Source organism: Sminthopsis crassicaudata, chromosome 1 (genome assembly GCF_048593235.1).
Source record: "Sminthopsis crassicaudata isolate SCR6 chromosome 1, ASM4859323v1, whole genome shotgun sequence".
Lineage (NCBI taxonomy): Eukaryota > Metazoa > Chordata > Mammalia > Dasyuromorphia > Dasyuridae > Sminthopsis > Sminthopsis crassicaudata.
The window spans coordinates 631,906,892-631,921,417 of record NC_133617.1 but is presented as its reverse complement, the minus strand read 5'-3'; the positions used below and the strand labels follow the sequence as shown (position 1 = coordinate 631,921,417).

The 14,526-nt window shown below is 35.1% G+C and overlaps 1 protein-coding gene across 5 annotated transcripts in view; it reads left to right on the top strand.

Moving 5' to 3' along the window:
- TBC1D24 (TBC1 domain family member 24) overlaps positions 1–14,526 on the top strand; it is a 42,150-nt gene that overhangs the window by 4,461 nt on the left and 23,163 nt on the right. For 2 of the 5 annotated variants that reach the window (XM_074282814.1, XM_074282810.1), the window contains exon 2: positions 13,237–13,403. The exons of the other annotated variants lie outside the window; for them this stretch is intronic. The gene's annotated coding sequence lies outside the window, so the exon portion shown is untranslated. The remainder of the gene's footprint in view (positions 1–13,236; positions 13,404–14,526) is intronic. 5 annotated transcript variants of the gene reach the window in all.

The window sequence follows — 14,526 nt, the reverse complement described above, 5'->3', positions numbered from 1 at the left end:
CCCCTATCCAAGGCCAAAGTTATTTTAACCTTAGCCTAAAGTGTGTGCTCTCTCTCTCTCTTTTCTCTCTTTCTCTCTTTCTCTCCTCTTTTCACCTCTCCCGCCATTTCTATCTCTCTTCATCCTGGGTCTCCCTATCTTTGCCTACATTGGAAGTGCTGTACCTACTCACAGGCCCAATCCTTCTCATCATCATAGAAATTTTTGCTTTGTTTCTGACCTGAACCACTTCTCTCCTTAAGCAACTTGGTGACTTCTAAGGCTCACCATATAAGTGCTACATTGAGTAAGGCTATCTGATCTGCTGTAGCCAACTGCAGCTCAGACCCACCAAACTCAAGCATCCACTAGCTTCCACCTCTCTGATAGTGATTATAAGCATCTACCACCATGACTGCCGACTCTTAGTTTCATAGAAGCTTGTCTTGTATCAATCTTAGGGGAATCTTTCAGCTGTCATTTCCCTTTGTTGTTTTTCTTCAGTGTTCAGGATTTTAAAAGATACTTCATTACCAAACAAGTATATGTTTTACCTTGCTTAATGAAAAATTTTTCTACTCTTCTGAGAGCTGTTGTATCTTAGCTTTCCCCATCTCTCAGTTTTCCTGCTGTTGGGCTCTTGATCACTCTGTTGTACTGCCCAACTGTGGTTCCATTTGTTATACCCCATCAATGTTAACCAAACCATCACTGAGTCCTTTGGAAAACAGATAGAAAAGAGAAAGTAAACGTTGAGTGCAATTTTAGGATTAAAAGTTGGTCTTTGTTATCTTTTGTCTTGTAGAAACAGAGATATCTTTATGGGATTGGATTATATCTGTATCAGAATCAGTTATGTAATGAGGCCTGAGGATAGGAGACATAAAATCATCTCTTTGCTTCTAGGCAGCTCTTGCTAAGAGCCTGGCAGGACTGATTTATCTGATTATCCAAGAGAACCAAGCTTGGCCTGTTACCTCACCCAGATTAAGTCATGCTGAGCAAAGGTTAAGAGATGCTAAACTTGTGAGCTAAGGGTAGACTAACCATCCCAGTGCCTGAATCTATAAGTCATTTGTTTTATAAGGAAAAGAAAAGATCAGAAGCCTGTTTTCCCCCATGGGTTTATATTGCTTCAGAGCTTGCAACATGACTCTCCACATTGCCATCATAGATTAAAAAAGGTGATAGCTGATGGTATTGCTTCTTTTAGCAAATGACGTATAGTCAAACAGACAGAATACTGTCTCATTTTGGTTTATGTCATAGTTTCCTTTCTCCAGATATTTGAAAGATAAATTCTGCTTCTTAAATTCTAAAAATAGACTCAGATGCCAAATGTAGACTCAGTATTTAAGAAGTGCTCAAATAAATTTGTTGTCTTTGTTTTTAAGAATGTTGGGGAAACAGAGAGAGGACTGTGGGAATTGAGTGTGGTTCACAACATAGCATTTTCATTCTTTTTGTTGTTGTTTGCTTACATTTTATTTTGCTTTTCTTCCCCCTCCCTTTTTTTTTTTACTGGTTTGATTTGATTTTTCTTGTACAGAATGATAATTGTATAAATATATGCACATATATTGGATTTAACATATATTTTTACAATGTTTAACATATATTGGACTACTTGCCATCTAGGGGAGGGTGTGAGAAGGGGGGGGGGATTGGAATACAAGATTTTGCAAGGACTAATGTTGAAGAATTATCCACACACATGTTTTGAAAAATAAAAAGCCTTAATAATTAAAAAGAATGCTGAGAAAAGGAGTATGAAGCAAGATGGATAGGAGTCCAGAGTTGGATATGATATGAAAGCTAAGGAACTATGATAATTCTTACATAGAATTATTTGCTGGGATCATTCTGTGTCCCTGCATAGAAACCAGTAAGTATTTTAGTGCTTACTATGTGCCTTATTCCTTGTTACTTGTCTATAACATTTCCAGAGGACTCAGAAGATTTTTCTGGCTTTAAACCCCATGAACTTGGGGCTCAGGCACTATTTCCAGTCTTGTATCCTGTGGACTCCCCTACAGATTTGGCTGTTAGCTGTCTCCTTATCTTGGTATGAACTTCCTACTGTGGCAGGCCTGCATTTTTTGTGACTAACACCTCATTAGTGGTTATATTTATGTTGTACCTGGCAAGTGGCCCTCATTATTTGCTACCAGCAAAGGGCTAGGAATTGAATTCCATTGCAATTAACTACTTGGTAGTTACTATGGAATTCTAATTATTATTAATATTTGAAAAATTTCATGCTATAGCATTGAAACATCACGTATTAATCTCATACATGTGAATATCAGGCTTTTCTTCACTTATAGAACATAAATACCTTTAGTGGCCTGACTATTATTTCCTTTTGAGAGCAGGATTCTTCACTCTGGCATCTACCATAAGAAGTATTCCAGAGAAGGAAGTTTTCCTCCTATACTAAAGTAGTTCTAAGGCTTGCTTGGTTTGCTTTATATTTGACTGTTCTTAATCTTTTATTTTTTAAGATCCCTAACTACCCACAGCCTCTTTTACTGGAAGCTTTTTTTGGTTCTTTTTGTTCTTTAAGGTTGAAGAGAATCAGGCATAAAGCAACTTCTATTTTTTTCCTTGCTCTCACCTTTTCTCATCTGAAAGATAGATTCTCTATTGACATAACCTCTTTTATTTGTATGCATTAATAGTCTGCATTTATTTCCTATGAATAATCTCTCACAATTCATTCCTAAAATGGATGTTCTGTAATGAAGATGATTCTCCCAACTTTTAAATTCTGAACTTATACCAACTAAAATGAGAATTTCCATATACATAGTAGAACAGAAAAAGAAGCTGTAGATCTCTATGTATAGCTTTTCTTTTTAAGTTATATGATAAATGTTCAACATGTATCTTTCAAAGCTATCTTGTTTGCTTCCTTCTGACCTTCCTTTTTTTTCTTCTTCTGTGAATTTCAAAAATATATTTCAAATCATGATTCTTTCCTTTTCTTTCTGTTTTTGGGACAATCTTATCCCTACTTCCACTTTCTCTTCTCATTCCCCATCCTTTCAAATTGAGGAAAGTGAAGAATCAAACCTTTGTCACAAATTAGTCAAGTAAAAGAAATTCTCACATTAGCTAGGTTCAAAAATGTATATTTCATTTCCACCTTAAGCCCATTACCTCCTTGTTCGGGTAGAGAGCTTGCCTCATGATTTATTTATCTCAAATTGTGAGACATTACATTGATCAGAGTCAAATCTTTCAAAGTGGTTTGCTTTTAATAATGTTATTATATAAATTGTTCTCCTGGTTTTTGTTCACTTCACTATCAGTTTTTTCCAGGTTTTTTGGAAGCCATCTCTTTTGTAATTTGACACAATAGAACTCCTTTACATTTTTATCCCATAATTTATTTGTCCAGTAATTCCTCATTGGTAGATATCTTCCTCTACCTTTTTGGTTTCTAGTTTTATTTGGTATAAAAAAGAGAACTATTTCAAATATTTTTATAGAAAAGAGTCCTTTTCTTCTTTCCATGCTCTCTTTGGTATATAAACCTATCAGTGGTATGACTAGGTGAAGGGAATGCACAGTTTAATGACTTTTTGGACACAGTAACAAATTGTTTTATAGAATATCTGGACTAATTCACAGCTTCATCAACAATGAATTAGTGTTCCTGTTTTTCTGAGTTCCCTTAGTAGATGTCACTTTTTCTAATAGTCTTTTAACAATTAATCTTCAATCTTTAATTATTATTGATTTGAACCAATCTGGGCTCTTTCCCCATCAATCTACTAAATCTCTTTTCTTTAAGGTTACCAGTGACCTCTTTCCTTACCATAGTGCCTATCTCCTAATAGATATATAATGAATGCTTATTGATTCCTTAATCTCCTTATTTCTTTTTCCTTGACTTCTTTAACTTTATTCTGGGCAACTAAGTGATATAATAGATAGAATACTGCACTTGAGAGTCAGGAAAATCTGAGTAAAAATTCAGCCATAGATATGTACTGACTGTGTGACCCTGGATAAGTCATTTCCCTTTAATTCACCTCAGTTTTCTTATCTTATAATAGGGGAAATAACTTACCTCTCAGTACTAAGAGATAGTTAAGCATTCCACATAGTGCCTGGTACATAATAAGTACCATGTAAATGTTAATATTTATACTTTATAATCATTATCATCATCATTATACTTTACTTTTCAAGATTTCTTCTCTCTCCAGTTATTCTTTCTGTATGTTCTTCAATGGCACTTCTTCAGTCTTATTATATCTTCCTCTAATAATAGAACATTTTCCTAGCTGATTTCTTCCCTTGTAGCCAGTTTCATTCCTTCTATACCACCCTACATATTGCTATGAAAATGATTTTATTAACATTTTGTTTTCTATCCTGTTATTCCCCTGCTTCAAAATCTATTCAAAATCTTTGCCTAAAGGATGCTTTCCAAATTTCCTTGGCCAGCATTTAAGACTTTTCTTACAGTAGTATTACATCTTATACCCAGTAGCATAAGGTAGTGTAATCTAAAGGAAAGGAAAGAGCATTGAATTTGTAGTCAATAGATCTGGGTTCAAATCCCAACTCTGCTAATTACTACCAGTATGATCTTTGCCAAAGCACTGAACCGGTCAAATCATGAATTTCTTCATCAGTAAGATAAGGAGTTGGACTAATTGACATCTAAGGTTTTTTTTTTTTTTTAAATAATTCTACATCTATAGTCCTTTTCTTTTGTTTCCTACCTTTCCCTCTTCTCCTCTTTTCCCACCCCCACCAATCCTCAACCCATTTCTTCTCTCATTCAACATTCACTACATTAAAATTTGATTGGATATTCTAAAAGACCTTCTCATACTAATCCTACTCATTTTGATCACCTTCTCTACTTCATTAAATATCCACTGTGTATAAATATATGCTAGGTAATAAGGGATTTGTAAGATTTGGATAGGCTATGATTAAACTAGTAATCAGGTTACACATGATTGATTACATAGTCTGAAGCATCACAGATATGAGAAACTATGATTGGCTGGAAATTAGGGATATCTAATAACTCCTCCTCCCATCCTGTCACTGAGAAATGTTCATTGTTTATATCGACTTGCAAGGACAGTTTAGCCACAGTGGACTATACTACCCTGGATAACAGATCAGACTCCTTGGCATCCATTTGCCTCCTACAAGGATAACAAATTTTCTTGAGGCAAAAATAGAACAGTGATTATTAGCAGGAGAATTGAACTTTGAAATATAACAAAGAGACAATGAGGGATTTACAATAAAGTTGAATTTCTGAATTTCCAAACTTAACTGAAACAGATGAAACATGAGATAGGTTATTTAAAAGTATCAGTAATGATACAGAATGGAATCAATAACACAATAGAATCAATTTTCACTTGGTTTCATGGAGTTAGTGAAACTGATGTACACTTACATGGTGAATTCACTAACCAATTTAGATTTTAAAACAGAAATGTACATTATAAAGACAAAGAATTTGGAAAGACTTAACAAAGACCAACCATGATTCCAATGGACCAATAATGAGCAGGCTATCACCTAGTGATGATAGTTTTAGGATACAAAATATGATGTACATTTTCTTGATATTATCAATGTGGTAATTTGTTTTGCTCAACTATGAATTAAGTTACAACACCTTTGTTTTTCTTTTCTTTTTAATGGGGTGAAGGTAAAAAAGAGAGAAAATAGATTTTGCTTATTTTTTACAATTAAATAAAATTTTTAAAAGAATCAGAAGATGGAAGGAAAGAAATAGAAAATGGAAGACGAGGTAGCAGAGTAGCCTATCTAAATCTTACTTAATAGAGTAACATGGTCCAGTAAAAAGTATCAGTATTATTAAATCTCAGAATGAACTTAAGCTGGTGAGGGAGACCAATGACAACAAAAGGATCTTTTAAAGTTATATTTGAGGGGGAAGGGAAGATCAAAAAAGTGACATGACCTTTACTTGGGATAGATCTGGGATCTGGGCATTTTCTCTAGCTGTCTCTCAGGACTAGAATGTCCCTTGTCTTCCTTTCTACCTCCTGACTTTCCTAGCTTCCTTCAAGTCCTAGCCAAAGTTCTACCTTTACAGACTTTCCCAATCCCTTTTAACAATATCTTTCTTCTGTTAATTACTATTTCCTATATCCTCTATATAGCTTGTTTGTACATGGTGTTTACTTGTCTCTTTCATTAGATTTTAAGTTCTCTGAGGACAGAGATTATCTAACTTTTCTTTGTATTTTCAGCATTTAGTACAGTGCCTGGAAAATAAATACTAGTCACTTAATAAATGCTTTTTGACTGACTGACTAGATAGATAATGATTACTAACAGCAGAAAGGAGGTAGATCTGCTCACTTCGATTTTGTTTTTGTTTTCTTTGCCAAGGAGAATGATTTTTATACTTCAGATGCTACTCTTTTGTAATCATGTTCTGTCTAACAGGGAGTTGATACACACAATGAGTAGATAGTAAAAGAATCCTTAGTTACCCTTAACAAGTTCCAATTACCTGGTTCAGATGAACACATCCTCACATCCTGAAAAAAAACTGGCAGATGTGATTGCAGAGCCATTATCAATATTATTTGAAAGATCATAGAAAATGGGAAAGCTACCAAAGATTGGAGAAAGGCAACTGTTATCCTGGTTTTCACAAAAAAGGGAAGAGAACAGAGTCTGCAAACTACAGGCTAGTGAGCTTGACTTTTGGTCCTGGGAATATTCTCAAAAAGATCACATGTGAATATCTTGAAAAGGGAACAAAGAATGATAGTGGCTTCATCAAAAACAAATCATGCTAGAACATTATCTTTTTTGACAGAATTACTAAATTAGTTGATAAGGGGGATGCTGTGGACATGTTTGCCTAGATTTTAACAAAGCTTTTGATAAAGTATCTCATAGTGTTCTTTTGGAGAAGATGGATCAAATGATAAAACAATCACATAGATTCAGAAGGACTTGGATGTCAGTATTCCATAAGTAGTTGTTAGTAGTTCAGTTTATGTGAAAGGAGAATTCCAGTGAAGTTCGCTAGAGATTTCTACTTGCTCCAGTTCTGTTTTTTAACATTTTTATCAATGAGTTGGATAAAAGCATAGGTGATATGTTCATAAAATTTGTAGATGACACAAAGTTGAAAGGAACAGCTGAGTGACTGAATGACAAAGGCAGATTCCAAACAGATCTTGATAGGCTAGAGAATTGGTATCAAAGTCAAATAGCAAAGGATCCCAGCCACATATTAGCTTAGAAAGCCACAAATTAACATTATTTTGTACTATTTTTAAATTTATTTTGTTAAACATTTCCTAATTACATTGTAATCTGGGGTGGCATAGTGGAATGAATTTGAAACCTCTGGGCTAGAGTACTGAACAGATTCTTGTAAGAGGAATTCAATAGATAAAATTTCTTGCCAGAAATTAACTCCACACATACAAAATGAGAGATGGATAAATAGCAGTTCTGAAAAGGATCTGGAGATTTTAACAAAATGAGAGATGGATAAATAGCAGTTCTGAAAAGGATCTGGAGATTTTATTGGATTGTAAACTCAGTTTGAGTAAGCAATATGATGCAGTAGCTTAAAAAAAAAAAAAAAAAAAAAAAAAAAAAAAAAAACTAATGCAATCTTGGGTCACATTAGGAAGAGCACAGATTCCAAAAAGAGAGAAGTGATAATCCCACTATACTCAGCACTTGTCCTGTGTCATTTGGAGCTATGTGTGCAATTCTGAATTCCATAGTTTAAGATTTAGACTGTCTAGAAGTGAGCAGCTAAGTTAGTGAAGGGCTTTGAGTTCATGACTTAGAGACTGGACATATTTAGTCTGAAGAAAAGAAACTTGGAGATGTGACAGCTGTGTTCAGGCATTGGAAGAGCTGTCATGTAGAGAAAGGGTTAGATTTGTTCATTGTGCTTCAAAGAACAAAACCACAAGCAATGGAAGTTGATGGAAATTAAAAAAAAAAATTGAGGTGTGATGTCAGAAAAAAAAAAACTTCCTGATTATTAAAGTTGTCCAGGAATGGAATGCACTGTCTCAAGAGATGGTAGTTTTTCCCTTCTTAGAAAATTTCAGGCAGAAGCTGGACAACCACTTGTCAGATATACTATAGCAGATATTCTTTTTTTAAATTTTTTATTTATTTATTTATTTTGCTGAGGCAATTGGGGTTTAGTGACCTGTCGGGGTCACACTGCTAGGAAGTGGTAAGTATTTGAACTCAGATCCTCCTGATTTTCAGGGCTGGTTCTCTATCCACTGCGCCACCTAGCTGCCCTAGAACATATTCTTTCATGTATAGGTTGAATTGGCTGAAATTTCTTCCCATTCTCAAAATTAGTTATTTGGGGGATAAGTTACCAGCACAGATAATTATAATGAGTGTGCTCTATTAAAGGATCTAAGATGTGTGTCAGGAACTGTGGCAAGGGCTGCACAATTATCTATAATGTTATGTGAAGTGAGTACACTAGATAATTACAAAACTGTGTCATGTGTGGGCTGAAGGGGAAGGTTTTTATCTAGCAGGGTGTAGTGTGATTGGGGCAGCTAGAAGAAACAGGATTTGAGTTAGACTTTAAAGGATGGTTTCAACCAGCAGAAGAGAGCAAGGGGATTCCAGGCATAGGGAACAGGAGGAACAATGGCAGGGAGGTATGAAGACACATGTCATTTTCCAAGAAGAGAAAATACAAAGTGTATTGCTCATGAAGGTTAGAAAGAAAGGGAGCACCATTTTGTAGAGTGGCTTGGATGTCAGTCAAAGTGAGGTATTAGAGAGATGCTGACTTTTAGTAGAAAAGTAAAGTAACCAGGTCTTTGTAAAAGAGAAATTCTTTTGGTAGTAGTGTGAATGATAGATTGGAGGAGGAGAGAGTACTGTCCGAAAAACCTAATAGGAGGTAATGGCTGTCATTCAGTTGGGTGATAATAAGGGACTATACCAAGGTGGTTGCAGTAGAAGGAGAGAAGGAATAAATACAAGTGGTCAATGTGGTTAAGTGTGATTAATAAAAATGATGGTTTATTTGGCCTCATGAGGCCACTAACTCTTGGTGGGATGTCCATGACTGGAATGTGGATTTAAGGGAAGAGTGTACTTTATTTAAAATAAACTAGATAGGTAAAAAAAATGAGGAAAATCATTTGATGCACAGTGTATGTTCTCACGTAAAGACATCAAAGAACCAGAAATGAAAAAGAATTGCTGACAAGAATTTGACGAAATTCAGTACCATTTCACAAACATTTATTACACATCTGGTAGATATCAGAGAGCTAAGACAAAAAACAAAATGGCCCCCGCAACAAGGAACTTATAATCACATGAGGAGAAACAACATGTACACAGATAAGTGAATACAAAACATATACAAATACATAATCTGAAGAAAGAAACCCTAGCAATTGAAGGACTCAAGGAAGTTCTCTTATTGGAATAAGGGAGTAGAACTTGAGGTGAAACTTAAAGGAAACATTGAATGGAATGGGGATGGGATGTGGAATATTGCGGAATAGAAGCATTAATTAAGCCATTTTAATTGGAATGCAGTCATGTGAAGGGGAATAAGGTGAAATCAGCCAGAAAATATAGGCTGAAGACAGTATCATGAAAGGTTTTAGGTGTCAAATGGAGATTTAATTTATATTTTATCCTAGAGGCAAAAGACAGCCATGGAATTATTTGTTTAAAGGAGTGACATAATTTGTATTTTAGATATCAATTTGGTAGCTATATGAAAGAGGTAAGAAAGGGAAGAGACATAAGACAGAGAGAATAATTGGGAGTCTTTTGTAGTAGTCTAGAGGAGAGGTGGTAAATGTCTAAATTAAGATGATTGTGATATGAATAGAAAGTAATGGAAGTAGGATTGAGAAAACTTGACAGGTGATTAGATGTACAGCATGAAAGTGAAGAATCCTGGAGGATTCTTAGCTTGCAAATCTAGGTGACTGGAAAAATGATGGTATCCTTGACAGTAGAGAAGTTAAAAGAAGGAGTGAGTTTAACACATAGTTTTACACATATCTGAGATGTCTCTGTGACATCTAACTTGAAGTGTCCAACAGGCAGTTGATATAGGGAAACCAGTGTTCAGTGGGAGTTGACTACATAGATTTAGGGTCATTTGCACAGAGATGATGGTTGAATCCATAGTTGCTTGCTGAGATTATGGAGATAAAGTGGAGAATGAGAAGACAAGAGGACTCAAGGGAGACTCATAGTATTCATTCACACATAGGGATGGTTGATGAATGATGATGCAATAAAGGAGATGGAGGACAGGAAGGAGGAGAACCAGATGAGGCCAATGCCATGGAAACCCAGAGAGATGATCAGTGTCAGTACTGAGCAAAAGTCTTTGGATTTAGCAAAGAGATCATTGCTGACCTTGGAGAAAGTAGAACAGGGCATGCCAGACTAGATTCCTTTCCCAGACTTGTAAATTAGGAAAATGTAGATAATGTTATCCTCTCTTTTGGATGGATTGAAGGGTTTAAGCTAGACAATAGATCAGATGAATTCAGAACTTACTGAATGGCTGAACCCCCAAGGGCCATCAGTGGTTCTGTGTCAGTTTGAAAGAAGTGTTATATAGAATTCCCTAGGGAATTGTGTGATCCTATGCTATTTAACATTTTTATCAGTGACTTGGATAATAGAATAGATGAAATATGCATTAAATTTGCATGTAAATTTGCAAAACAGTAACACAGTGAAACACTTTAGTAGGAAAAGACACTGGCCAAATCTACCAAGATAAAATTTATGATTGAGTTCAAAAAATTTATGAGTACAAAATGGAAGAGGAATGGCTAAACAGAAATACATCTGAAAAGCTGTTGGCTAAGTGGACTGCAAGCTTGTTAGGAGTCAGTCCTGTGATGTGGCAGCCACAAATGCTCATGTGATCTTGAGCATCAGTAAGAGACCTAGTTTCTAAGGAAAAAAGAGATGTCAATTTAGTTCCAACATATTCTTCTTTGGTCAGAATGTATTTGGAATATTATGTTTAATTCTGGATACCAGACAGACAAGTTGAAGGAGAATTGAATAGCTCAGAGTTCATGTTGTATGAAAACTGACTGAAAGAACTGAATATATTTGTCCTAGAGAAGAGAAGTCTTAGCAGGGATGTGATATTTTAGGTGTCTAAAGGGTTGTCATATGAGTGAGAGATTAGGCTTGTTCAGGTTGGTCTCAGAAACCAGAAATGGGCATACTGGATAGACTTTGCAGAGAGGCAAATTTAGACTTAAAAATTTTGTGATAGAGCTAGCTAAAAGCCTCAGGAGACTGTAGGTCACCTCTCATTGGAGATCTTCAATCTAACACTAGGCAAGCACTTGTTCTGCATATTGTAGAGGAGATTCTTGTTCAGATTTAGATTAGACTAGAAAGCCCCTGAAGTCTTTTCTCGTTTGGAAATTCTGTGAATCAAAAGGAGCTAGTAGTAGCTAATTGTGTATTAAATTTGAGGGCTTCCTCAAGAAGATATGCAGCCATCAATGAACTATCTTACACTTGTGACCACAGAGTTTTGTAGTTATTCTTTTGTTTTGTTTTGTCAAGTCAGCAATGAGCCTGGTTCCCCCCCACCGCCCCTCCCCCGATACCTCAAAGCATCTGCTGCATTCTGTATCTTGATTGGGTATTTTGAAATGATTAGAGCATATTTTGGGGAGTAAGTTGAATTTGCTTCCCAGAATACCATTTAATTGTCTACTATGTACCAGATACTTGTCCTGTGCAAAGTGCTTGAGACAGACCCTCCCCCCCAGAAAAGAAAACCAAATGGAGAACTGCAACACTGAAAAAAACTGAAAAGCAGGTGGAAGTGGAGTTGAGAGAAGAGGAGGAAGAAGCATAATGAGGTGTCAAAAAAGTGAAGCACTGTGCTTCAATAAGAAAATAAGAAGAGATATGAGCACCCAAACTATTTTGACCTTTTAGGATAGTGAGATTCTCAATGATAGTTTCTGGGAACATGATGGAGGAAGTCCCAAAGAATGTAGATGAATCCAAAATGAAGAGAGAAAACACTTTTCTTGTTCAATTCTCCTGACTAATCCATTAATTATTTTCTATTTATCCTGTTTATAATTTGGTTTGTGTGTGTGTGTGTGTCTTTAAGTGTGTGTATATATATATATATATATATATATATATATATATATATATATATATATATATATATATATATGTGTGTGTGTGTGTGTGTGTGTGTGTGTGTGTGTGTGTGTGTGTATACATTTATTTGTATTCTCTATCATTAAAGAATAATTTTTTGAGGGCAAGGGCTGTCTCTTTTTGTATCCCCAGTGTGTCTAGCACATAATGGTGCTTAATAACTTTTTATTAATTGATTAATTGATCCTATGAGAGATGAAGGACCAAGATTAATGCTGCTTCTGTCTTATCTTCCTCCCTGTTTTTAAAAAAATTATTACTGTTATTACTACTTCTACTTCTAGTTCAGAGTCACCAAATTTTAGGATTGGAAAGGAATTTAGAGGTTATCTAATCCAGCATCCCTGTCAGAGGATTCAAACTCTCTATTTAGTTTTAATGTTGGAGACTTTATCATTTCACTACTAAGCTAGTTTCTATTCTTGCTTCCTCTCTTTATTTACAATTGTCTTCATCCTAGAATTCCCTTTATCTCTGACTTTTGAAATCCTACCATAATAATAATAATAGTTAATATTTATACAACCCTTTAAAGTTTACAGTGTATTTTACTGATATCAAAACCTAGAAGATAAGGGTCAGAGAGAGGACTTGAATTCTTAATGCCAGTTCCAACATTCTATCCATTGCACCACCTACCTACTAGTTCAGATACCTTGTCCTCCATTTATCCTTGGTACAACATTTTAGGAGGATATTTTTTTGTTTGGTTGGTTGGTTTTGGGGTTTTTTTTTTCACTTTCTTTTTTTAATTAATTTTATATTTATAAAAAATTTTTGACTACATATGCAGGAGTAATTTTTTTATAACATTATCTCTTATATTCATTTTTCCAAATTTTCCCCTCCTTCCCTCTACTCCCTCCCCTAGATGACAGGCAATCCTATACATATTAAATGTGTTACAGTATAACCTAGATACAATACATGTGTGTAAATCCAATTTTCTTGTTGCACATTAAGAATTGGATTCCGAAGATATAAATAACCTGGGTAGAAAGACAGTAGTGCTAACAGTTTACATTCAATTCCCAGTGTTCCTTCTCTGGATGTAGTTGTTTCTGTCCATCATTGATCAGCTGGAAGTGAGTTGGATCTTCTTTATATTGAAGATAGTCACTTCCATCAGAATACATCTTCATACAGCATTGAAGTGTACAATGATCTTCTGGTTCTGCTCATTTCACTCAGCATCAGTTCATGTAAGTCTCTCCAAACCTTTCTGTATTCATCCTACTGGTCATTTCTTACAGAGCAATAATATTCCATAACATTCATATACCATAATTTTTCCAACCATTCTCCAATTGATGGACATTCATTCATTTTCCAGTTTCTAGCCACTACAAAAAGAGCTGCCACAAACATTTTGGCACATACAGGTCCCTTTCCGCTCTTTAGTATTTCTTTGGGATATAAGCCCAGTAGTAGCACTGTTGGATCAAAGGATATGCACAGTTTGATAACTTTTTGTGTATAGTTCCAAATTGCTCTCCAGAATGGCTGGATTCTTTTACAACTCCACCAACAATGTATCAGTGTCCCATTTTTCCCACATCCCCTCCAACATTCATCATTATTTGTTCCTGTCATCTTAGCCAATCTGACAGGTGTGTGTAGTGGTATCTCAGAGTTGTCTTAATTTGCATTTCTCTGATCAGTAGAGATTTAGAACACTCTTTCATATGAGTAGATATAGTTTCAATTTCATCATCTGAAAATTGTCTGTTCATATCCTTTGACCATTTATCAATTAGAGAATGGTTTGATTTCTTATAAATTAGGGTCAGTTCTCTATATATTTTGGAAATGAGGCCTTTATCAGAACCTTTAACTGTAAAAATATTTTCCCAATTTGTTACTTCCCTTCTAATCTTGTTTGCATTAGTTTTGTTTGTACAGAAACTTTTTAATTTGATGTAATCAAAATCTTCTATTTTGTGATCAATAATGATCTCTAGTTCTCCTTTGGTCATAAATTCCTTCCTCTTCCACAGGTCTGAGAGGTAGACTATCCTCTGTTCCTCTAATCTATTTATGATCTCATTCTTTATGCCTAAATCATGGACCCATTTTGATCTTATCTTGGTATATGGTGTTAAGTATGGGTCCACATCTAATTTCTGCCATAGGAGGATATTTATAATGTGAAGAGAATCCAGAAAGGATAATCTCATATTTTGAGGGTTAGAAAGAAATAGTACAATTCATAAGCAAAATTAATCTCTGTTATTACTTATCTTGACAAGCAGTTGCCCAGATTTTGTTTGAAGAATTCCAAGGTAGGGCAATTTACAATTCAGTTAGCTAGCAAAGCATTGTGCT